Genomic DNA, 27,196 nt, shown 5'->3' with positions numbered 1-27,196 from the left:
ACTCATTACTTGGAGAAAGAACTAAAACTTTTAGTCATTAGGCAAAGTCCCATTTCTTTTTGGCAATTTTCCAGGTTTTTTCAAGGCAGTGATCACATTTGCATTTTTCTGGGCAGAAGATAGTAGGTGAAGTTATCCCACATCTTTTATTACAGAGCGGTTTTATTACCTTATATATGTAAGAAACTGCTCTGGTTTAAAATTGGCTCCTTTCAAAATCATTGGACTGGGATGGATCTGTTTTATTATTATTATTTTACTAGTAGTAGTAGTGGCTGTAGTAGTATTATAAGAAGGAAAATTACCTGTGTTTCCCCATGTTTAGTTTAGAGCAAAAACCCCTGCATGCTGTCTCTGTGCTCTCAAGACACGTAGAAGTCATGTTACTATCACAGCCTCTTTCAGAGTTTGATTTGAAGGAAATTAAGCACAGAAGCAATTTCTGTTCAACTTTCCTTCCACCTAGATACACCTTTTTTTTTGATGTTCAGGTATTTCCAATGCTTTCATTAATGTTTCATTTTCTGTGCCCCAGGAAACATCTGTTTCAGGCACATTTTCCTCCCTACCCCAGGCATACACTATGATGGGAGAATAATTTTGGCTTCCAGCGAGAAGCACCTCATTTGTCACTGCGCTGCCTGTGCTGCCCCCCACGGCTCCTTCTGCCTCACCCTCTCTGACCTCCAGCTCTTCATACATTTGTGAAGGGGGTTTGTCTTCACAGCTCTTGCAACTCTATTTTTTATGTTTATTTTTGAGATGGGGCCATCTGTTCCATGTAGAAGGAATGGCTTGAGAAAGGCAGATATGTTTACCTTTACAAAACACCTTCTTTAGCTTTATCAGTTTATTTGACTGATGATTCCTACTCTTTCTGTCTCCTGTGATTTGCCTACATTAAATGCTCTGATCCATGCTTAAAAACATTTAGATCAGTGGCACTGCCTTACAGATCTCATTCTTCCTCTCTAAACACTTTGCACTAAATCAAAGCAGAAAATAAAAGCTTCCTAAGGTACACTGAGGAGAATGTGCAGTGCAAACCCAGACAGAGGAAAGGATTAATTCAAGCCTGAAAGGTCTTTGTAAGCTGGGAAGGTGTGCTAGGAAGGTGTTCAGCACAGATAACAACAGGAAATCCAGAAAGGCAAAGCCTGAGGTTCAGGGATTTTTGGGGGAGATTGCAGTAAAAAAGATGCCAGATGAAGTAGTAAATAAGGATTCAACTGGGCAAGGCATTATCTGTTAGAGACATTAAAGGGGAGCCATGGCCCTGGAAGAGCAGGAAAGCTTGAGAGGAGATGAGAAGGAATGGAAGCAGTCATGGCAGTGCCAGTAAATAACAGGGAGGTGCTGAGACCATGGGAGAAGGGAAGGTGTGGGTTCAGTTCCCAGCTCCACTAGCATGCAGTGGAACAAGCATTATATTAAAACTTCAAAAGTGATTTATTTTTTTTCCAAATAGAGTCCACTGTTTACACTTGAATCTACTGATGTATAGTTTTTGTTCAAAGACAGGTATGAAAAATGGATTTGGAAATGCAGATTCTGACTCTAAAATACTTCTGGAAAAAAAAAAAAATGAAGACCTTAAAAAGATATAAGAATGAGCTGAAAAATATTGCCACTTCTAACCAGATTGAAGAAAAATAATCTGGAACCTTCCTTCTCATGTTATTTTTGCATTTTCCTTGGAAGCCCTTAGGGTCTCAAACTGTAGCTTTATGTAAGAGAAAACAAAAAAATTGTCTGAATATATCTGCCATAAAAACAGCAGGAATGCAGAAAAAAAAAGTGCCTCTGGCTAAGAAAATCTGGAAAAACTGAGGAGGAAGGCTACAGGCAGCTCATATGATGAATAGATGAACATGATGAATAGGCTTAAAAATACTGTACAAATAATTGTACCTGTATTTTAATGTTTTTAATAGTCCACAAATAATACATAAACAAACAAATAAATAAACATACATATTTTAAACCCCATGGGTACTCAAAATTTTGTTTCAACATGAACTCAAAGTCTTTTTCATTATTGCTTCTAAACTCCACACAAAGGTGTTTGTCCTGACATATTCTGACTATGGTTTAACTCCTACCACAAAAAAAGAAAAAAAAAGACAGTCATAACACTTGTAAAGGGGTTTTGCTCCTTGTTAGACTAAGAATCAGAACTTTCCAGCTTCAGGCTCTGTCCAGTGTCGGTCTTCTCCCTGCTACAGTAAAGCTTTTAGGGTGAGATCCAAAATAACTATTGTCACAACAAATGTGACTAAGAGCTAAAGCATTTAACTCCAAAAGCATGATCCAAGAAAACCCTGCTCATTCTTTTCAATGCATTTGAGAGGTGGTAGCATTCTGATTTTCCAGTGCAAACTCATTTAACTGTTCAGAGTTTTACTGTTGCATACACCTACAAATGCTGCCATCTTAGGCACACTGAACTCACATCCCACCTACCTATTTCACAGGTGCCCAACCACAGTCTCCTGGCTCATTTGTCATCCTGAAATGACACCTAAGCAGCACTGTTCACTCAAGGGAAGAAGGAGAGAGGAAGCAGATGAAGCAGAGGAAGCGAATGCTGGTTTTGTATTAGATTTGCTGCAAACGCACTTTCTCAAAAAGCAAGTGATACAAATTATTGTTTGTCTTTGCTTTGAAAAGAGTTGAAAACTACGCTTGTGGTATTTAATTTTCTACTGGTATAGAGATGCTCCTGGGGTGGAAATAAAGGATCCCTCTCTCCTTCTCATGTAAAAACTTAAGGATGGAAGCTGTGCTGCAAAAAGAGTGCAGGTCTGCTCTTATATGCTTAGGACTGTCATGAATGAGGCAATTTCTGGCCTTCAGTCCCAGCTTGGCAGACACATCTGCACCTGGTAATCAGGGAGATGTCCACCTCCTGTGCTGGTGGTCCTGAGCCTGTCTGCAAAAGTAGCATGAGACAGGCCCTGAGAGAGTGCCCACATTTATAAATCAGTCTCACAGTTTCTAGCAGTACCCTTCTCTTAGTTCTTTCTTTAGATTGGTTTAAGTACCTCCTTGCTTGTTAAACTAGGTGTTGTGGATCCCATGACAAGCTTCTTAACTCTGACCACTAAGCATGTTAGGAAGCACACACTTAGGCTGAAACAGCATAACCAACTCCTGATCTCAAGCACAGCAAGTTCAAGGCTTTGCAGTATCGAATATCACAATGCTGAAGCCCTTTTTACAACTGTTTTAAATCTGTATTGATGAGCCATTAAGTCTTCATGGATACATACTGAGCATACTTACATGCTTTTATCGCCTCAGGTTCTTCTAAAGTATTGTCATGAAACATAGTATGACTGAGAGTTGCATTTGCCTAGTGGCTTAACAACAATAAGCAAAAGATAGTCTATCTCAAACTGCTATAATTTGCTTAGCGATACATCCCTTTATTGTTTGCTCAGCTTCTATATGAGTTTAATTTCAAACTGACATTTGGCCTTTTGTCTCTTTGTGGCAAAGCAACTAGCATAATATTTAATTACAGCTTTTCTGTTTAATCTATCATTTTAAATATAGACTAGAATTGAGCTCTGCAGTATTTTTTAAATAAAAGAATACTCTCACAAAAATCATGTTAGCTTGAAGAAAACATTCATATCAACATCTCAGTGTTTCCTCAGTGACGTAATTAGGTTCCCCAAAAGTTCTATGATCCATTCTTTATGGCAAGAGAGGAGAAACTTCCTCTCATATTACACGCCTGAAACATCAATGTTGTTTGCATTCCTTTTTCTCTCACAAGGTTAGTATTAGGGGTTTTCTCTGGGGGTAGGGAGCAGAAAATATTCACAAAGTGGGTGAGGAAATAATTTTATTTTTGCAGTAAATGTGTCCTTAGATTTATCACTTCCTGAAACCAATTTGCTACAAAGAGACCAACATCTCTCTTAGATGCAGACAGCATTTTTCACATGAACTGTTTCTAGACTCCCATTTTAATGCTTTTTGGAAGCCTATTGCTACATTGGTAATGGATTTTCTCATTCTGCCAAGTTACCTGACAGCTAGTTGATAGCTAGTGATAAGCTTACATACATATGCTAGACAGGCACCTGCATGTGATTGAATTAGCATTATCTGCATTTAAACTCTTCTTTTCGCACCCTGAAAGTACACAATGAGGAAGCAATCAGCAATTATAGAACCTGAGATATGAAATGCTACAATGGATTCTCAGTACTGAGATCTTCCTGAGCTGGCAGTGTGTTTTGGTTATCTAGGCTGATAAATATGAAAATTCAGCTGCCTGATTTCAGTTGATTCAATAGGTGCTGTGTCTTTGATGTTTTGCAGTTTCACCTGGGTTTCTCACAAGGTGCTAGCTATGCAGATGATTTGGGGGCAGGATAAAACATATTGTCAATGCCATAATGTGTTGCTGAAAATATGAAGGATTTTCCAAAAAATGGTCATTTAGCAACTCCCTACTGCAACCTTAAAATCACAGGTTTCATATTTTTTACAGTCCTGGTGATCCTCATACAGATCTTGTCTTTATCCATTCCTGTCCTCTTCTGCCACAGCCCACTTTTGGAAAATATTACTTCTGGCCATAAAAAAGTCTGTTTCCATAAAATTCCTAGGTCTTACTGTCTAGGAAAGCCACTATACTGCGGTGCCGAAAATGTTCAGACTCTCAAGTGAAGAAACAAAATGCTTTACTGAAAAACAATGGTGTGGGAGTGGACTTCATTTGGAACATCAAGAGCCTGTGCTGTCACAGCTGCCCTTCTTGTGCTCTACCAAAGGTCCTTTTCTGCCTTCAGCTTTACCACTATACGTATCCAAGATCCACTGTTTTAAAGACATTGCTAATAGCATTTCTGAGGAAGCTTTAAGGGTTTTGTAATTTCCTCATTGATGATTGCTGATCAACTGCACCGGTTATTCATGGTGTGAATTTATCAGAGAGGCTCTAAGAATACTTATATGTGTTATGCTGCTTTCTTTATTTTAATTTGTCCTGCCTTTTGTGTCTTTTCCCTGCCACTCTCTTTTCTGTCACTTGCCAGTATGTAAAGCTGTTTCCATCCCTCAGTAACATACCTATCTGCTGCAGCGATAAAAGGATATGCTACCATCCTTTCAGACTGTCATCTACTTGAAAGAAATGTCAACAGTGCCAAAATCTGTGATGCTCATCACATTGACACTTCAGGGGTACAATTAAATAGCTAGATTAAGACCCATGTGGGTCAATTTTTTCATGCATTACAGCTAAATGAAGTTGAGTGTTGCAAATGGAAAATGCCTCTTACTAAGCACTTAACATAATCTCTTTCTGTTGCCTTAGATACCTACAGAGAGCACCTATCTTGCATTAGCTCACTGAAGTACACTTTAAAGGTCCAGGAAAATGTCACATAAAAGAGCCATTTTATGAGGTTTCCTGCTAGTGTGTAAAGATAATTGTCTATACAGCTGTGATGGGGAGAACTGGGGAAGGATGGAAGTGGATTTCAGAAGTCTAGAGAGAAACATGTCCAGGTGCTGTTCAGAGCCCAAACTATGTATTCTCAGTTCTTTCAGTGAGTGACTTACATAAAGCCTGAAAGAAGTCTGGAGAGAGAAATAAGATTTTGCTCACCTGTGAAGGCCTATTGGACTGATATAAATAGTTATTCAAATACCTCAGAGAAGTTTTGTTTGCAACTCTGGCATTTAAAGCATCCTGGTTCATTCTTTAAATACTGGACACATATAATTTACATACATTCTCTTTTTCTGGGTTGGATAAGGTGGCCTTTCCACCTGACTGAGGCTGGTATGTTAATGCTGGCAGGTTAAAATCATAACTATATGATTCCCTTTTCACATCCTACCTACAATACTTCCTACATGCTTTGCATGGTTTCCTTCCCAGGTCATGAAGAACCCCACAAATATAGTTTATTTACAGTCAAAACAAGTAATACAGTAGTCCACGGAACTTGCAAATATGTGGGCAATGTCCACCAACACTAATAGAGCTCTCCAAGGAGAGACCAACCAGATTCTTATGTTTGGTCTTTGGATGTTCCACCAGTCCCGAGATGCTCCCTGTCTGGTTACCGCAACATGAACATGCTGGATTCCTGTCCAGGGCCTTCAGAATTGGAACATGACTACCTAGATGTTCCCCTCAATTCCAGCAACAGAGATAGGGGTCCATGGCAATATGAGGAAACTGGATGAGGTCGAGGAGAGAAGACACTGCTCCCTGCAGCCTGGCCGATCAGTCACAGGAAGATTGACATAGTTTTGGTCCAACATATTGCCAGTTTATAAACTCTATTCCTGCAAAATCCATTTCTTCTTCCTCTGGTCTGCTGTGGCCCGTGGTACCTGTGAACACCATGTCACAACACAAGTTGGTAAGAGCTGTCAATGTCATAAATTATGTAAGGGGCAGACAAAAGCCAGGCGAACCACCTACCCAACACTTGATTGACTTCACCTAACACCACCCATGGGCACAGGGCAATGGTCCATATGATCCATTGCCAAAATTTCATTTCACCTAGAAGAGAACTGTTGAGTGGTTGGTGAAGCCAGTTGATAGCTCTGGTGGGCTGGAAGAAATAACCATAACTCAACACTGGGGAAGAGGCTAAGCTGGTTACCCCAAAAGGCATCTGATGGAGCCATGAGGAGGTGTAGCCTCTGCAGCAAAGCCCAGCTAGAAACTACGGTCCTGTCTTAAGGGAGTCATAGTTACTCCTGCCAACCTACCTATAGATTTCAGCTTTCCAGTCTACATACCTATGTCTATATATGACAATGCAAGTAGCAGGAGGGAAAAGGGAGTGGGATGCTTTTGTACTAAAAGCAGTAAACAGTTATGGTAGTTACAAGTAATAGTGAGTCAAAGACAACAGAAGAGACAAGGGGGCTGCCAACCATGATTTGAAACTAGTGGAAATTAACCTGTGCCTTCTGATGAAGCTTTGAAGCAATGTGTCTAAAACACAAATATCTGCCTTTTCAGGAAAAAAAAAAAAAAAAAAAAAAAAGAAAAGAAAAAAAAGAAAAGAGGGGAAAGGGGAAAGGAAACAAACAGGTAGGTTTCCTCTAGGAGAAGGTGACTTTGATTTAAATCTGATAGAGAAAACTAGGATCCCTTGCAGGCAGACTACCCTTTTTTTTTTTCATTGTGTACTAATTAAAGGTGCTGCACTGACGACACAAATAAAAAAAATTACTATCCCTCTACCTCCAATGACAGCACAAATCCAGCACAGACAGCAATATTCTTTATACCATTCTATCACTCTGTCTGAAGTCTGTTCAGAAGTGATCACTCCTAACGGCAAGAAGTTATGCAGTTAAAGAATCATAGAATCATTGTGTTTGGAAGAGACCATTAAGATAACCAAGTCCAAACATAACCTAACTCTGGCACTAAACCATGTCCCTAATAGCCTTGTCTAAACACCTTTTAAACCCCTCCAGGGATGGTGACTCCACCACTTCCCTGGGCAGCCTGTTCCAGTGCTTCACAATCCTTTCTGTAAAGAAATGTTTCCTAATATCCAATCTAAACATCTCCTGGCACAACTTGAGGTCATTTCCTCTCGTCCAAAATGTTAAGCAGTGCAGTGCAGCCAGCAGTGCCATCTTATATCTGCCAGCTGAGTACAAGCTGGGTACAAGACAGGTCAGTGCTTTACAGCTTCTTTGGCAATCCCACCAGCCCATGGCTCTGGCTGCAAAAGTGTGCCTGTGGGTTGCACCCCTGTGTCATGGTCTATGCCTTCTTGTGGACAGCAAAAATCAGCCTGGTGGAAGGGAGTTTCTTTAGCACAGATTTTCCTCTGCTAAATCAGTGTTGTATCCTGTAAGTAAGAAGAAAATGGGTGGAGAGACAGACTGTAACACCTGTCTCTGTGTTTCAGTCCAACAGATTACATTTTCCAGCTCATTATGGGCACATCATTCTTACCACACCACGAAAAAGAAACAGGGGAAAGGCATTCCCTTGTTTTCTGAAGGCAGCTAGCATCAAGAGCTTATTGAGTCTATGTCCCTGATTTTGTACCTATCAAGTGCTTTCAGTCAGAGCCTGAATTTCTCTGTGTACCTTCACTACTACATGGCATTCACATTGTTCTGCAAGGACAAAAGACATGAGGAGGGAAACAGGCATAACAGAGCTAGAAAATTGTGATGCAAGTAAGAAGAATATGTCAACAGAAATATCCTTCAAAATCACTGCTATGACTTCTTTTGGGGGATGGGGGGGGGAAGGGTGCACAGGGACGGACACACAGACCAATTCGCTAAAAATGTAAATTATTCGATATCATAGAGCTAATGCTGTAAGAGACAACTGTTCTGACAGCTGCTTGATCACTTGGTAATCTGCAGAGTAATGGATCATCTGCACTTTCCTATAACCTGACACGCTGCATAATTTTGAAATTTGAACCCCAAAGAGAAGTGCCAAAGACTTCTGACATTTCTAATTATAGTATCCAGATAAATAGGAGTCAAATTAAAATTAAGATACTCTAAGATTCTTCACCTTTGATCAACAGAACTCAAACACTGGGGTGTTGATTTTTATTTTAGGAAATAATGCTAGGTTTTCTTAGGTATTCCTGGAGAATACTTCCTCTAACTTTTCATTTCCTAAAAGATAAAAATAAACTAGGAAAAGTAAAAGTAGGAAATCAGATCCAGGTATAAGAAAAATGGAAGGAGTAAGTAACCTATTGGAAAAGAAAAAACTCACAGGGCAGAGGTAAACAGTGACATATAGTAAAATCTGCTTCTCCAGCCTAAGGAGAAGGGCCATCGCTTTGGCTCAAGTGACCATGGTTCTACCACAGAAACCAGGATACAGAGCTGGGAGATGGATATTCTCCCAACATCAACAAGCAGCACTTCCTTCATTAGGACCCTTTATCCTGATGTTCAGGAATGACATAGTCAGAGTGGTCAGAGTGATCTCAACGTTTTTCAGTACTGTTCTCCCTGGAGTCTCAATGCGGTGTATTGTTCAATATCAAGCATGTATAGAAAGACTTGCTATTTTAATTTTAAAATGGAAAAAAAAAAAATAGAAGAAGAAAAAGAAAATCTCACCCAGTCAGGAATGAATTAATTTACCAGAAAGCTGGGATGCTGGAACATACTGAGAGTAAGAAGTATCTACAAAAACAAGTCTAGTCAAGGAGAAACAGTGGACTGAGTCTGCAAAGTGGTTGCACTTGTTGGGATGGATGTACACCCGACTGTACTGGTGCCTTTAGCTGTTTCTGCAAGAACACGCTGTGGCCCGGTAGCTGGATGCTTTCCTCAGAGGTGTTCGTGGAAATCTCACTTGTACAGCTGCTTTGGAAGGTATTATAACTCACCTTTAGCTCCACCTACAAGGACAGACCAGTCTGTCCCAGGCAGGGTCCCGGGCAGAGGATGCAGTGAAAGACTTGGGGAATGTTTTTGGGTTTTAAGCCCAAGTTTGGTGCTGAGCCCCTCTGAGTGGTCAGGGCTCCCAGGGTCTGCCTGCCATGACAATAGAAATATAGGGGGATAGAGGACATTACTGTGAGCAGAGATGGCACCAAGGGTTTTAGCTATCTGAAGGACAAGCAACTGAGGAGCCTCAAGGGTGATGGGGTGCCAGTGGTAGCTATAGAAAGTCTGATGCCTAAATACCATCATGAATTTAGGTTTCGCTTACAAACAGTTGTACCACTGGCATACAGGGCAGAGGTAGCGCTCACCAAACCTCAACTCTTGCATGAGCCCAGAGCTAAATGAGAGACAGGGAGAGCCACAATAACATCTGGCTATTTCATCCTTGTACCTTCATGCTCTTTTTTTCATGACTGCACCTCTCATTGCTCTGCACTGACTACTGACAGGCAGGAAACATGACTTCCTTGGGGTCTTATTATATAAGAAACACATCAGCAGAAATTAAGATGCTCCTTGACAGAATCCATGCCGTTGCGTGTCACTTCTAACGGAACAATAGCCGTCTCCATAAGCTTCATTTAAAAATGACAGGAAACGATTTTGTGGAGACAACAGGGTGCTCCAGCTGCTGCAGATTACACAAGTTGCCTTCAGCACACTCTGTGTGCCAGCCTCAATGGAGGGAAAAGAGAAAGTGGATGATGAAGCACTGCTAATTTACACAACACTTAACCTGTATGCAATTATCATATATAGTGCCTCTAGCAGATCAGCTCTGCCACTTTCTGCTCTTACAAAACAGCAGAGCCATGCTGGGGATCACCACAGGACTATAGCCTCATGCAACTGACTTAAAATGTAGGATGCTGTGTAATTTTCCACAAACCTGCTTATTTAATTTGTGCTGCCAGAAAAGCTAGTGCTCCACATTTCCTGAAGAAGCCAGAGGAGCACAAAACAAAACAAAGAGCATTTTCTTTCTAGGCAAAGATGATCTGTGCAAATATTAGGGGTGAATGGGTGGCACTGAACTTTTGCTGTAGTTTTTATCACAGCAGACACATAAGGTGTCAAGGTTTAAAGCAAGGCAACAATAAACCGTAGCAGATGCTCCCTGTTACTCCCTCACTTCCCACCACCCCCTTCCATTAGATCAGAAAGATGATATGGAAGATAAGGAAGAAGGAAGAGAGACTTAGACTTCAAGTTGGAGAGTTTTAAAGGCTTTTACTAATGCTACTAATAAATAGAGAATATATATACAAAATATACAAAACCAATCTCGAGTGCTCGATGTGGAGCTGGTGTCACTCCAGCAGCAGAGCTGGGTGTGCGGAGCTGGCGGCTCCAGCAGGTGCAGCTCAGGCCCCTGGAAGTCATGGCCGGGACTTCACAGCAAACTGGAACCTGGTTGCAGGGATGCAGGGCCTGGGGCCTGTAGATCTCAGGCAGACAGACAGGGGCCTCTCTAGATGCCGGCCATGGTCGAAGAGAGCTTGGCCCTCGTGATCATCCTCTTATATAGGGGGTATGACGATTATGGGATGAAATGCTTCCGCTGGTCAGTTCTAGTCACCTGTTCCATCCACCCCTCCTCAAACACGCCCCTCTCTCAACGGAACGTGGGAAAACTTATCAGTCTTTCTTGGCTACCGTAGTAATAAATCTAAACATGAGCTTCTTCAGCATTCTGTTGGTCTCTTATCAGCACCGAGTACAGCATCCGAGGAAAAATATGCAGGCTAAAACTCAGAAAAGTACAGCCACCTAGAAGAACTTAGCTGAAAGGAAAATCACTAAAAGAGAACTGGTCTTGTTTTTAACAAAACCAGGACATAAGGTTATTAAATACAGATGGAATATATTTCTTACTGCACAGCCAAGATTACTAATAAATCAAAAGCTGCAAGGATTCAGAAAGTTGTAATGATTAGACTTTTTTTATAAAACTGTTCTCTAAAGTGTCTGCTCTAAGGAAGAACAAGTGGGCTACCTGTACTGTAAGTCGAGGTTTTTTATTTAGTGTTTGAATTAAAACAAATTGGATGGAAATTACATTGTACTTCTTTTCCTGCTTTTACAGGGAGATTGAAGAGTGTATTCTCTGATATTTCTGTTGCATTTCTATTTTCTCAAATGCCCTGTTTTTCAACCAGAGTGCTTTATCTGTAGAGCATTTTTCATCTTGTATACTAGAAATATGTAAGCGCATGAGAGTTGTCTTATCTCTAATTTTCCAATCTGAGGATTTTTCTGAATTACAGAAGATCTGGAAATGAGCTTCAGGTCTGAGTTATGTGTTGGAATTACTATTTCCTTTTTGCTGCCCAACTCAATTGCCTGCAGGCCTCTGTCTTTCCTGCCCATCAACAGCCATTCTGGGACAGCTAAGTAAATTACAGGTGCAGTTTGGGTTCAGCTGCAATAGAAAACACCACCCTTGTAAACTCTGACCAATGCCAGGAGCTGTATTAACTCCTTTGCAGAGGCTCCTGAAGTGAGTACCTCCCATGCTGCGAGCCCTGAGGAGCATGGTGCAGGTGATACCCGTTTCTATAATGTTTCTCTGGAGGAAGGAGACACATTTCCAGAGGCTGTTGTGTTACGTGTGAACATCACAAAAAAGGAGTTTAGGCTCATAATTTGTTTTGCACACAAGGGTCTGAGCCAGGACCTATATGGCATAGCTGCCCCGCAGCTGAGATCTACTCATCCCACATGTTAATGCAATGGGTTGCGCAGAGCCCTCTGAGCAGCAAGTCTGAGGAGCTGACCAGACATAGACAGGCCCATAGCCATCAAAGATTTAACTAGCATCCACTCCATGGCTCTGCAATTCATCACACAAGCCGCTATCTCTTCCTCACACTTGGGGGTTGTCCTCTATTTTACATTTTTAATATCTTGATTTCCATTGCTCCCAACATTTCTTAAACGTAATGAAAATGACCTCAGACCTGACACAATAAGAATTGTTTTCTGTATGGTGATCAACGAGGCCTCTGAGGGAAACATGGGGATTTGCACCTTCCTCTGTCAAAACAGATTCTGGGCAGACAATATATCTTTTGCATCAAAAATAAAAAAAATGCTGCAAGTGGAATTACCAGAAATGTCATTTATACCAAGGCAGATACCCTGCAGACGTTCAGGTTTCCTGCATGAATCTTTCATTTGTTTGCGCTTGTTTGTCTTTGTAGTGGTGAGATAGATAGATATATTTGGGCCTTGAAGGCTGAAGGGCATGGGTATCATCATTAAGCAGGAATGTGAAGAAACAGTACATGTGCTGGGTAATCACACTTGGGCTGAGCCTGGAAATCCCACTGCAACTATTTAGCATACAGAAGAATCTTGCAGAAGACTTGCAGGGTTTCATCTCAGGACTTTTGCTGCTTGAGCTGTATGAAGCTCTGGCTGCCTTTGTGATAATTAATCTTCTATTCTCTTTTGTACACTTGAATGTTCATGTATTTATTCTCTTTCATAAGCTCCTTTGGCTGGCACATGAAACTGAGTAAAAGAGGGGGAAATATTCATTCCCACAGCCCAGATAGGTAACTGAAGTTGATGGTTGTTTTTGTGAGGAGATGCACCAAGTTCAAGGTCAGCACTTAAATGTGAGCACCTTATCAGAGAATGGGACTCCTCTCTGCTTAAAGGTGATAAGTGTGAAGTGGTTTCCCCTCCTCACTCCATCTTTTTAGCACTTCTTTGTCGTATTTGTTTTTATTCCTGTCCGTTTGTAACTTTTGGAGTCTTCAAACAGCAGAAACTTACCTCTTCTGCCAGTTTTGCCATTCTGCTTCCTCCATACAAACCAGAAAATTTCTATGCCTTACACCCAGAAGTGTGGGTGTCAGTCTAGCAGCAGCTCCTAGCCCACATGAGAGTTACCACTCACTGCAGCTTTCAGGAGTAGCCAGACCAGATAAGCACCACCAAACAACTCTTCCATTGCCAGACAAGTCTCTCTCTGCTATGCCCCTGTCTCGGTAGGAGTGCTGTGTGCCTAGTTAGACTGTCTGTGTTTGAGATCATGGATCAGCTCACACAGGCTTCAGCACAGCCCTCCCTGTGGCTTTTCTGAATCTCTCTGTATTTGAGGACCAAGCTGGAAAAGGGTTGATGCTTACGTATTTTATTTTGCCCTTTTTATCATTTTATGGAGCACTATGTGCACCAGGTAGCAAGAAACCTTCTTGCTAGGTGAAGAACTAATCTCCTGGTCCTCACACTTTTTACAAGAAGAGCTGGAAGCTCTGGAGGTATCATTTCTAGTCTACCAGATGAATCTCTAGAAGAAAAAAAAACCTTGACTCCAGCGAGTGTCTAGCAGAATACCAGATACTTCTATTGCAACCTCCAAAAAATGTTCCGGACTTGCTGTGACTGCTTAGCAGCTCTCCAAGCCAGGTCTAAAGCTTCAGCCAGCCTGTGGTATGGTCAGCTCTGGTCCCTGGTAGCTGGGAAGGCCCAGAGTGGTATTTCTTCTGATGCTGACTTTGGTAGCTACGAAGTGTCCATCCAACGCCACCACTCTGAGGGGGTTATCTAAGTACCAAAAGCAGAAAAGATATTAAACACATTGCATGGCAAACATCCCTCACAAATTCAACTACCTTTACAGGAAGGTGTGAGCACAAACAGAAGTGAAACAAAAGTAAAGCAGAAGTGAAACAAAAGTATTTGACATGAGGAGACACACTGGGCAGACCAAAAGGTGGCTATAAATGAGGAACAATAGTCAGCTGGAGTAATGAGTCTGAAAAATATTCTTAAAGTGTCAATCAATTGATAACCAGTAGACACCAAATATGACTGAGGGAGTGAAGGCCAGTGGCTATGTCTCTTCAATAGTTTTATCCAAAGACTCTTATTCTTCACGCATGGCCTACTTTCTGGGTATTTTTGGTTTTTTGTGGGGTTTTTTATTGGGTTGGTTGGTTGGATTTTTTTGTGTGTGTCAAATATGAAGAAGACAGAAGATAACTCTTTGTATTTATTATATTTTTTAATCTCTTATCCATAAACCCAGTCAGCCTCCCACCAGCTTTTAGTTTTGATGACCCTAGGGCAGAGGAAACACTTCCTTTGGTGTTCTGATACGCTCCGAACTGTAGCTTGAGTGTGTAATTACCTGCTCGGTGCGGTATCTCCCTGCCTATGTTAACATTGAGATTTTATCATAGTACTGCTATATAACAATGCAATAAACATTTACTCTAATTTTGTAGCCAAGAAAGAGCAATGGTAATTTGCCACTGCAATAATGTTTGTGAAGCATTCCTGAAAAATGACAGGCAGGGAAACAAGAATAATTGGAGCTAATGGAGACAAAAGTCCACCTTCATAAAGATATATGATGCTTTAGAAAATTGATTTAGTACTTCTAGCCAAAAGCAAAAGTAAGAGCCCATGACATCCAGTCTTTCACAATCTACTTATCATGACTCTTCCTGATTGAATTGGTATCAGTATAAATCAGGGAAGTAATATGACTGATACCAATGGTGCTCCACTGGTGCAAAGTCAGTGTGAGATCATAATCAGTTTACAATGTGTGTTTGAGTTACCTTGCTGCATCATACTTGGTAACATATAAAATATTACCAAGCAATTTTAAAGTCTACACGTGACTTAAATTGAGGTAGGATGCTCAGATTTTGCAGCTCTTAAGTCAGGATTGGATACACCAGAAAGGTTGCTTTAATGTTTTCTGTGAGAATAAGGATCACACTTGGCATAATATCAGCTTGTTTTCTTTTGGAAAGGATCTTGTACCTTGTATTGACGAGGCATCACTTGTCCATAACTATATTTTTTTTAAAAAGTGGAAAACTTCACTGTGCTTGATTTCACAAGAAAAAGCTGAGTTTCTTGACATACAATAGAAGCTTTGAAAATGTTCAATGTGGACATTTGTGTTTAGCCGTTTAATTAAGGCATAAAGCAGAATATAGTTTGAGAATTTACCTAGTACATAGCCAGTTGATACATTGTGTTGAATTTACTCTTCACTCTTCTCTCCAGCCAGATTTTGCTAATGAGATCAGAATACATTATGTCATGTCTGAAAAATTTCTGTCATTAGATGCTTAAATATAAATGTAGCAGTTTTATTTCAGCATACTTGGCCATTATGGCTATTCTGCTTTTTAACCATTCTTTCTTAGTCTTTCTATAGTCTTACTATATATGTATGTATATGCACAATTTGATATTTAACCTGTGATCATTAGCTTGATTTATGTAACATATGGCTAAATTAGACAGCTATTTTCCAAGCAAGACCTCCCATATGCTGCAATGGCCAGGAGGGTGGTAATTTAAGCATTTTTTCATTACATTGAGGCATTCCCTCTGTCAGAATAGTTCTCCATCCTTTTACTGAAATTTCCTGAGGAGTAACAAGTGGATTTATTGGCTGATAACAACAGATATCATGTCTGGTAGTGATTGAGTGTTCAAAAGATGACACACACAACAAATTTCCTCCACTCAGAAAAATAAAATCATTTTGCCTAAGCACATTCACTTTGTAAGTATGCATGAATTTTGGACAGGCTCTTGTCATCTTTTTGGGCAGGAGCAGAGAATTCTATTCAGCTTGGAGTTCAACAAGAAATTTTTGTATATAAGTATTGTTTCTCTCATGGAGTTTTTAAAATAATGTACTTGCCTTTGGTGATGTACAACAGGATTGTTTATTTCCTTCTTCAAATGTTTTTCAGAAGATGTTTTTCTGCACCATCCTTCTTGCAAGAGAAATGTGTCTTAAACTAAATATGCCTCACAGGGAGATTTCCATCTCTAATGGCTTGTCCTCCACTGTCAATGACAGTAAAAAACAACAAAAAAGAAACTGGGAAGGAAGACAGCTTTTGGTCTTTTAGCGCTGAAAAGCCACTAAATTGGCTGTACAGGTTTAGGAGAACAAAGATTATTCAAGTAAAATTTATATGAATCCGCTCATTGTGGATAATCCATACATTTTAAAGCAAGACTTAGAAATAACTGCTGTAAGAAGTTGAGCTTTCAAATAAAATAAATTTCAGAGAGTATACTATTCTTAAGATGCAATGTTTTAAGGCTTTCATAATCTCCAACTCAATATTATGCCACTCTCTTGAAATTACAGTGTTAACTCACATGAACAAGCACTAGTATGAAAACATGCAGGAAAATGAAATAAAATTGCCTGGAGACAATGACTGCAATGACAACAAAATTTTTTTGTTCTGTTGTTTGGGTTTGTTTTGTTTTGTTGGTTTTGTTGTTGTTGTTGTTGTTGTTGTTGTTTGGGGGGAGGGGTGGAGGGGTGGGTATTGCTTCTGAAATATTTTCTTATTTTCCCAAAAGTACAAGCTATTCCATGGTACTGATTCATCCTATTTTAATATACTTAACTGTTGTGCCAGACTTTGAATTGAATCACTTGCTATCCATCCATCCATCCATCCATCCATCCATCCATCCATCCATCCATCCATCCATCTGTTTCTACTGTTTAGGGTCAATGGATAGCGGTCAGAAGTTTGGTAAACAGAAATTTCTCTTTAGTGTTTCAAATAAGACTCTTTCACCAGAAAACTATTCATCACACAATTTGATATTTAACCTGTGATCATTGGCTTGGTTTATGTAACATATGGCTAAATTAGACAGCTATTTTCCAAGCAAGACCTCCCATCACAGTGCTGCAAGTTTACAGATGTGCATGGGGTGATTAGACCCCCTGTTGCAGTATATGTCTATTGGGCTTGGTGGTCTCCTAGTTGTGTCTGAGATCTGCAGGTCATTTGTCCACTGGACTACCTCAATCTTAAATCTACAAACCAGTATTTTATGTTCTGGACTATGGCACAGTTCTGGGAATGGTGTAGCATGATATCTAGCAAGGCAAAGTAGTGATCTTTCAGTGTCAGTTACATCTTTGACATCAGTCTCTTGACATGAACTGAGGGCTCATTAAATGGTTGAGTGAATGACCTATCAATCCTGCACTCATTCACGGCAGGCCTGCTAATATATGCTAAGTTGTGCCCCTAGCGGATGAGCAAGCACACCCTAAGCCTGTCTACATGGTCAAAATAGAAAATCCTGTCTCAGATGAAAGGTAGTAAACCAAAAACTGAGAACCAGTGCTTTTTATACCTCCTCTCTACTGTATCTTGCTGCACAAACACCCCTAGTAGCCTGAAGTTCTCAGCCTGTCTTTGCCCTTTATTTTGCTTTAGAGATGCCCACAGATCTAGCTAGAGTCTAGCACTGGGTGTGGGACCATATACCTATGCAGCACATGATGAACCTGTGGAATACATATGTGTACAGTATCTATTATATCTATTTTGTATATTTTTATTGTAGTATATTTTAATATATATTCTTTTTAGATACAGATGCACTGTGTAACTCAAAGATGACTAACTTTTTTGAGCCCCACCCTCTGTTTCCAGCTCCATAGAGCCATTCAACTGGGAAAAACAACACTGTTCAAGGAACACAGTACCTGTACGTAACAGAGTAGACAAGCAGATAATCAGGACATGGACCTTAGCTTCAGGCAGCTTTTGAATATCTCCTTCCACCTCAATGTTCACCCATTTTTTTTCCTCTCAGTTTTGATAAGAAACTATAGAGCATATAATTACAATAGTCTGTGCATACCTACTTAGGTTTTTTGTTTTACTTCCATAATAAGGTAACTATTTCTTCAATATAATCATCAGCTGATTTTCCTCCATAGACCATCAGCTCTGATGGATAACATCGCTGATTGCATTAACACGTTTAAGTAATGCCCAGTGTCCTGCCATTAAAACTCAAATGCTACAAATCAAATTGTTTCCCAAAATTTTGGAGTCTTAAGAACAGTAGGTGACTTAAAAGTCATTGGTGCAACATTAAACTGTATGGAAACTTAAAAATCAATAAAATAATGGCATTCAGATGTCAATTTTTAAACAGAAATTGGTATTAAACTATTCCAAGGCTATGGTCTGTGAATGCAAGGAAGGATAACAGGTACAATAGCACTTGAAGAATGGAAGCATATTTATCTCTCTATGTAATACAAATATAATAACTTGTACCATATGATTGATTAGAACGATGAAGCTCAGAGTGGGTGTCTAATAGATGATGGATATATAAAATATGAAACTGAGAACAATTTTCATGTTCATTTAACTTCTTTAAAGTGTTTTAAATGACTATTAGAAACTAAATCAGGGAGAATTGTCAGGACTTGGTTGAATGATGCTCATGCAACACAGATTATCTATCACTGGGCTACAGGTTATTTGTTGAACTAATGATCTAAAACATGAGCTAATCGAAAATAATATAAACCCAAAAATGATCATAAAAGAAGCTGATAGTTCTATGACAGACAAATCACTCTGTGGGAACAAAATAAGCATGACCTATGTGTACTAGGCATCAGGGAAGGGGGGAGAGGGGGTACCAGTACAATTTGTCATAGGATTTCTGTTTTTCACAGATATTCATAATTAATGGTAAGCCATTTTCTGCTCCTTGAATCTCTGGATAGCAAGTAAAGCCTCATATAAAATCTTCAAATTAAATAGAATTGGATTTAGCCACTACAAATCAGATTGAAGAGGATATCATCATTGTTGCTATGTTCCCGTCACAGTTGGTGATGCCACTGAAGCAGCAAAAGAACCAGAGGGATAGAGCAGGCACATAAACCAATGCAGAAAAAGCAAACACTTCTCCAAACCTCCTGTCTCATGTCCCATAAACCAGCAGTCTGGTCACTATTTGAAATGCAGGAAGGGCAGGATTTTCCTTGGCATGGGATAGAGGAAGATGAGAATAAGAACTGAGGCCTCAGGAGCAGACAGACAGACACTGCTTCTGTAATATGGTAAAGACTTTCCACTCCTTCTCACGGCTGAGGTGAGGCACCACAGTCTTGGGAACTTTAACAGCCCAGAGTTAAGATTCAAGTAGCAGTGACCTTGATATGCAGTTCTAGACAGAAATCATTCAAGGTATACTGCATATATTCATGTTAGAAAAACTGAGCAAATGGCATTTCACAAGACTTCAGGAGACTGCAAATATCTTCTTCCTTTACCTGAGCCAGTTCTTCATAAACTAGGTGATCTGCAACAACCAATGATACCCATAAGACACTTGCAAAGCATTTTGTTGAACAGGTCTGTTAAGGCATACCTGAGTAGATCAGTTATCTTTTCTCATTTGACCTTTTGTGACACAATTGCCTGGGGGTTTTTTCATAAAATTTCTCAAAATTGAACATAAATCCTCCCTTCTACCTACTTGCAGAAAGAACATAAAATCTGCTTTTCTAGGAAAACTGCTCTAGAAAACAACTTTTGGGGCGACGGACAGAAATAAAACTAAATACTTCAAAATCTTTTGAACTCGATTTTCACGACTTTTACCGTTTAAATTTTCTTTTGGGTGTTTTTCAGTAGTGGTCACGTCATCACTTTGACGAGCATCTCAATAAAAAATTGTAGCTTACAATTTGCTTTTCAAAAGCCATGCTGTCTCTGTCAGATGAGTTCCTTAATTGGTAGAAAGGATAGATATCAGCACATTTCTATAGGCATTTGACCTAATATTATTTGCTTAAAATAGCAGCATTCCATGAAATAAAAAGTAATCCTTCTTAAATGGCTTGTAAACTGAGTGAATAATACGTCTCAAATTACAGGATTAAAAAAAAAAGTCACTGTCCAAAAAGGTTGTTATCAGTCAAAGCACGCAGAGATCTGTTTTTACCTCAGCGCTGTTATATATTCTCATCTATAATATGGAAGAAAATATAAATCATTGCTGGTTCTGTTTTCAGATGGCACAAACATTAATGGATTGGGAAATAATTATAAGCAGAAGTCAATTCTACAGAATATTTTGTATCTCTTGCTATTTTGGGTCCACATAGATGGAAATCTTCTGTAAAGAAGAGCTGAGGGGCTAGGGAAACATCTACGGGGATGCAAAACTTGGTATCAAAGCCACAGAAAAGCTGTGAGAACACAAGGAAATCTGTCTTAAAAGTGAGACTGATTTAGGTGCAATAAATAAGGTGTGGAGTATACACTGAACAATAAAGAGAAAACAGAATGCTGAGTAACTGTCCACAAGTGAGCACAGTGTATTTTAATCCACTGAATGAGTCAGAAGTCCTGTGAAAAACTAGTTTGTTCCTTTATCATAACTTTACAGTTTAAAGCTATCAGATATGTTAAATTATGAAAGAATCAATGTGTACATATCTTCATGAATAAGACCCCAGCTCTCTCTGACTAAAAAGGATTAAAATATTGATTAATCACAAGTATTTGTGTCACTGTCATGGGCTGTCAAGTATGTCTCAGTTGTCTAATTCACCAAATTGCAGGTATTGATCCAAATCTCATACCTGAAGTTCATTTTTCTTTACTGTACTCTTTAAAACATTTCAATCTTTTACTCATAAAAAGGAAACCACTACATTTAACAAAGATAACTGGCCTCAGCATACAAAGCAAATCAGTCATGAACAATGCCTCCACTGAAAATTACTGGCTGAATTAGTAGGTGGATATTTACAATAATGGTATTGATTCAAGCAAAGTATGTCTGGTTTCCAAATGAGTCATTAACCAACAACTGTGATGAAAATGTAAACTCTATAAATGAAAATAGTATCTAATAGAAGCGTCTGCCTGCATATCTGCAGATATCTTTCTGCACTCTGCCTCTTGCTTCTTCAGTAGGCAGAAATTATTTTAACTGAAACAGTTCAACAGATCATAACCAATTTCTGAATTATACGAATCATAAGGAAGTACTAGTGAAAGCTATTCTGAGATTTCAAGGAGAGAGAAAGAACAAAAATCACCTAAACCTTTTTAGCAGGAGCAAACTAAAAGTGCTAATGTTGAAAGGTTTGATTCATCTTTCTTTTTAGATGCTTTAGAGCTCTCTTCACAGAATATTGTTGACAGAAAAAAAGAGGAATAACATGATCAAGCAGAAGGAGGTGGCCTTTATTGAACTGTAATGTGTTTCAGGTACAGAAGATTATAAGCAAATGAATAGAAATATGCCAACAAGTTAAACTGAGAGATTTAGATGATCTCTCTGTTTCTTGTGTGTCCAAAGTATGCAACATAGGTGACACATCTGGTAAAGATACTTGAAATGTAAGGGTCATTCATAGCACAGTCTGGGTTACTAATTTTTTACCTGTCTCTGCTCTGTTCCTCTGCAAAACAACCAAGAGTAAAATGTGCTTGCATTCATACAATACCAAAGATGCTTTCATGCTAGACACCACAGAGGAAAGTAAATAGATGAAAACCCAGGGAGGATGAGAAAGCGACATAGAATTCCTCAGTTTTCTTTGAAACCTCACATTGTTATTATAAAAAAAAAAAAAAAAAAAACAACAAATGAGGCAACATGTATCTCTAATAGTAACCCATGCTTAAAAACTACCACACTATTCCAAAATGGCTCCTTTTGGCACTTCGTTTGCTACCTCTGATGGGTGTCAAGCAAAGAGGAATATCTGAGTTTCTCTAGCTCTCCAAAGGAAGGGAATAAGGGGATTGAAACCATTATTTTCCTTATGAGTGTCAAATGTAAAAAAAACCAAACCCACAAACAAACAAAATAAAAACAAAAATGAATAAACAAACAAACAAAACCAAAACCAGTAAACTAATGTGGGTGAGTCTGGCTTGTGGAAATGGCTCTGCCTCTGCCCAGTGGGAGCAGGGGGCGACATCTCCAAGAGACATGCAGGCAGCGTTCTTGAAGAGCTCTTAGGCTGTTGGTAAAAAACTCAGTTAGAAAGCTCGTAATGTATTTGAATGCCGATGTTCCATAAATGTTTACTGCTCATTGTCAGATTTGTTAAATTTGCTTGGAAAATGATGGCTGAGAAAACTACCCCTGACAGGTGATGGTTAGAGAAAGCAAAGGTATGTGTTGGAAGCAGAAACAATGGTGAATGCAGTGGATCACTATCAGGTACTTTGACTAAGAGCCATCACAGAGCTCCAGAAATTCCATTAAAAATGTAGCTCGAAGTATCTAAGCCATTTTAAAATGTTCCACAGTCACTCAAGACCTCTAGAAAATATTACTCTGTGTTTGAGGGATTTTTATGTTCATGGACTGTTGTTACAATCAAATCATGGAAGCAAGATTAAGCCAACCATCCTAGTAAGCAAGGGTTTAGAAAATCTCTGTATGGAGTTGAAATCAATCCCTGAGGAAAAGCACAGTACACATTATGGCCAGAAACTGCTTCAATGTCATTACTGTGCAGATCTGTTCAACTCCTTAGACAAGCATTCCTGTCTGTATGTTGTCTTTCTCTCCATTGACTGCATCAAAATTGGGTTGAAGTTCCATGTTTGCCAAGCAAGCTCAGCAGAACAGAAAAAGATTGCCCGCTGTACAACATCAAATTATAGACATCAGGTGCTGTAAGTATTATAAAGACACAATAAAGCTACCAACACCAGGTAGTGAGGGTATTTTTAATTCTTATAAAACTAGAGAGAGAGACAGCTCAGCTTTTTCACAGTGAAGAGAAATGTGAGAAGTGTGTCATAAGGTAGATATATTTACAAAATATCAGGAGGGTAATGAAAATTCATATTTTGTATTCCTTGTTCTTTTTTTTGTGTGTGTTCATCCATGGCATTGGGCAGTAAAATAAAACAACATTCATCATGTTTGTCAAAGTTATGATACTGTATAATAAATTGACCCATAAAACTCTTCTTATCCCTTTATATTGATTACTGTATTTTTCTCTGATTGATGAACAATGTTAGTAATCTACTTATTTTCATCATCAAAGCAAAGCATAAGCAAATACGATTTGCTTTTTAATGTACATATACACAGTGTTATTTTGAAATATGCTGTCAGAATCAATATTACCTGGGGTTTAAGAGTATTCTTATCCTAAACAATCTTTTTTTTTCCTTTGAATATGTCCTGATCCAATATGAACAAGGGTTTGTTCGTGTCCCTCCACAAAAGAAAAGAAAAAAATTCTGAAGAAGGACATCTCATACAAAATACCACTGCATTTCTAGCAATAAATCATTACACAATGAACTCTAAAATCTCCACAGAGTCATGTCAAGTCTTAAAATATGCAGGAATACTCTGTTGCTCATATTTGATTTAGCTGTGATGTGAAACATGGGATGTGAAATGTCCTTCCACTTCCTTCTATCACTGGCCGTTAGGTGGCAGTAGGGTTAAAATGCTGTTGCTGACACCCTTATTTGTATTTGAGACATTCAGACCTTTGAGAGGACAGAGAACAGTTACCCTGAGGTCTGGAAATACTTATATGTATCAGATGATATATTCATATCAGTATAGACTGCAAATTGTCTTATAAATCGTAATTTAGTATTTCTCTTTAATAGCAAAAAGGAAATCCCAGTCCAGGATCCGGCAATCCTTCTGGGGCACATTCAAACAAGAAGGTTATTTCTTAAAATGGAACATACATTTGACTGCAAATCCACAAAAGACACTGAAGTTTTCATGACCTATTCTACCACAGTATTTCACATAATCATTTAGGCATGAAGAATATGCATAATGCAAATATATTTCTTCTTTTTATCTGGGCCTTCTCATTTACTAAGGTTAGATAACAAGACTTATGTTCTTTTGTGCGATAGAAACAATTACTGCAACTTTTCAGTTTGAGTACTGTGGTATTTCCTGATCATAAAGTCATGTAAAACTCTTGGATTTCTCTGCCTTGTGCTTAGTTTAATCAAGTAGACCACTTGGATTGTAGAAGAGCAGACAGTAGAGACAGATCTAGGCTGCAAAATAGCCATAAACTGGGTTCAAATGTGAAAGCTAAGGGAACATTAAGCCTAAAATTTAGAATCGGCCGAATTTTCCAGAACTATATTTTTAGTAATATTTCAATTTTTTTTAGTGCTATGACATTTCCATAGCTGCACAGCAACAAACACAGAATGACTATTTCATCTTCTAAGGAACAACCACACTTAGAATTGTAAATGACCATCATCCACCAAGATAAACCAAAGCAAACTGCCACATTATTTGTAAGACAAGAAGCAAAATATGCAATTTAGGCACTATACAGTTCTATTAACCAGAATTCTTGTTTCTTTGCATGTAATGCCACAGGGACTAAGCTTAGCATTAGCATTTCTATGCCTGTATAAAAAAAAAAGAGTTGAAATATTTTTCAGGTCTTGAAGCTGATAGTTGAATAAAGGTCAAGGGTTTAATGACAGGCTAAATTCTGCTCAGAGGTTGTGAAGCTCCATACAAGTCCCTTCATTTTCAAATAAGCTTCTAAGCTTGGTTTAAACTTTGAAGATGTGAGGATCACTGCATATGCATAGGTCCCAGCAGCTGTTTGGTGCTGTGTGAGACATACAACATGGTATCAATCCATTTTCTGATAGAACATAGCTCAGAAGCCATGACTGTGGTTTTAAGCATAGAACATGCTTGTCTTAAAACCATCAGATCAAAATGTGTCTTCACCTTCTGCCAGCATGAAGACCCAGATCCTGGACAGTCTTGGGGCCAGGTAGCACAAGCATGGGTGCATTGCTGGTTTGCAGTATGATAGATTCATTCTTCCGTACTCATCAGAAAAGATCTGATGTTTGTCATGATGTAATGAAATAGAAAAGATACATTTTGTCAAATGTATGAAATAGAAAATAAGTGAGAAAAAAAACTTGCACAACACTTCATCTTTTTTTTTCAATGCTTTTTCAGAGTAAAGAGATACAGTAATGGGGACCAAAAAAAAATAAAATATTTTCCATACATTGTTCATCCCAAAGTATTAGATTCTGATATTCATCCTGGTTACTACCTGGATGCTTCTGGTGAAGCTGAGCTGAGGAGGCAACTAAAGGCTCTGTCATAGCTGTATGAGCACCAAGTTTGTGTTTCCCCAGCAATTTAAACTGTAACCTGAGAGGAGCACAGTAGTACGCAATTCCTTCCTTGTCTGAGCTGACACTGAGGTTCACCCAGTTGGGTGGTGTAATGTTCTGTCTTCAGACTGAGCGCTGCTTCATTTTGATGGGTTAGGTCTTAGCTGGATGCTCTCTTGGTACCAGCCTGTGCAGGCCAAGAGAAAAGAAAGGCAGCCCTATTTGGTGATTAGTGTGATTTACACCACTGTGGCAGTCACTCACAGCCTCACAAAAAGGGAGACCTTTTGCCAGTTCACTTTTCTAGATGGTTCAAGTGAGCTTACACTAAACAACAACAAAGAAATAAATCCAGGGAACAGGAGCTGAAACGTAGTACTCCACACCATCTCCTTAGTGCTTCTTGTCTCTCAAAAATACCATTATTAAAATACACCAGCAACATCAGTGAAATACACCAGCAGCTAATACACAACACCTGAAAGCAATCCAAATTGATGCTTATGACTTTCCAGGACTTGAAACTACTAACTTTGTTGTTGCAAAAGAGAAGGTTTTCCTCATCATTGGGCAGAAATGTAGTTTCACCCCATTTTGGGAATAAGTGAAATCCCAGCACCCCTGTAGTCTTTGGGAATATAACTGTTCATGAAGTTAGGACGGTACCAGGAAGCTTTGCTCCATCAGGCTGCTGAAATAGAGAGCAGCCCAGATGCTAAATCCTCATGGTGTTCCTTTCTCATGCTCTACAGAGGACTTCAGGATTTCTGCCAGCAACAACAATAAAAAAGCAACTTGGATTAAGCACAGTTAACTCTATGGTTTAGGGCTGTTCTGTTTATCACTCAGTCTTCTCACATCAAAAATAATAAACATTGAAATGGTAGTTTTTCCAAGAATTACACTAATGAAAAGAAAATAAGTATATGATCTTTGGAGTGCCATAAACACTGTTGGCTTCCAAACCATTTTAAAGAAATATATGTACTTACAGTGTTAAAATCAACATAAATAAATCAGCAATCCAGAAAAAATGATTACTTATGACACTAATTTTTCCATTGTGTATTTAAGGCCTTGGGAAGATCCATTTTTTGCCTTCAGACCTCGTTGGTTCTTTGCAACTCTTGTTCTAATTTTCTTAAGACTGTGTTTCCGCAGACATGGAGCTATTTTGTAAAAATGATAAATCATCCTGTTAGAGTTATTCCAAAACTCTATTCTTCATGTCTATCTATTGCACTGCAGTGCATGCTTCTTGGAAGCATTAATAGCTGCATTTCATTTTAGTATATAAATATTTAAAGTTTGTAATTTCTGTGTTGCTGACACTGCCAGTGCCAATGCAATGCAACGTTTCATTATCAGTTTCTAGTGTACACATAATCTTGTCAGACTTTGTTTTCAATAAATACAGAGTGATGTATTTTGAATATTTGAATAGCTGAATGTGTTCATATTGCTTTCAGTCATGACCTGCTTACAAATTCCCAGCTAAGAAGTACAGCCACATGGAACAATAATCTGTAAGTATCGTGCCAATATATTTTCATTTCTCAGTGACACTTTGCTGCAAAAAAAAATTGAACTACATCCTTCAGAAACAAGTCAGCTTGGCTCCTGGATACCCACATTAGGATGAGCCGCATCCAGGACCCAAATTGTTTTCTTTCAAACTTCTAAGTGGATAGTTCAAAAATTAATCATCCCATATCCATTCCTTCTTCAGCAATTTGCCCATCTCCTTCTCCATCTTTTGTGAGTTTCCTTGTGCATGAATATCCAGG

The sequence above is a fragment of the Nesoenas mayeri genome, assembly GCF_963082525.1.
Source record: "Nesoenas mayeri genome assembly, chromosome: 1".
Taxonomy (NCBI): domain Eukaryota; kingdom Metazoa; phylum Chordata; class Aves; order Columbiformes; family Columbidae; genus Nesoenas; species Nesoenas mayeri.
This window is presented reverse-complemented; position numbering follows the sequence as displayed.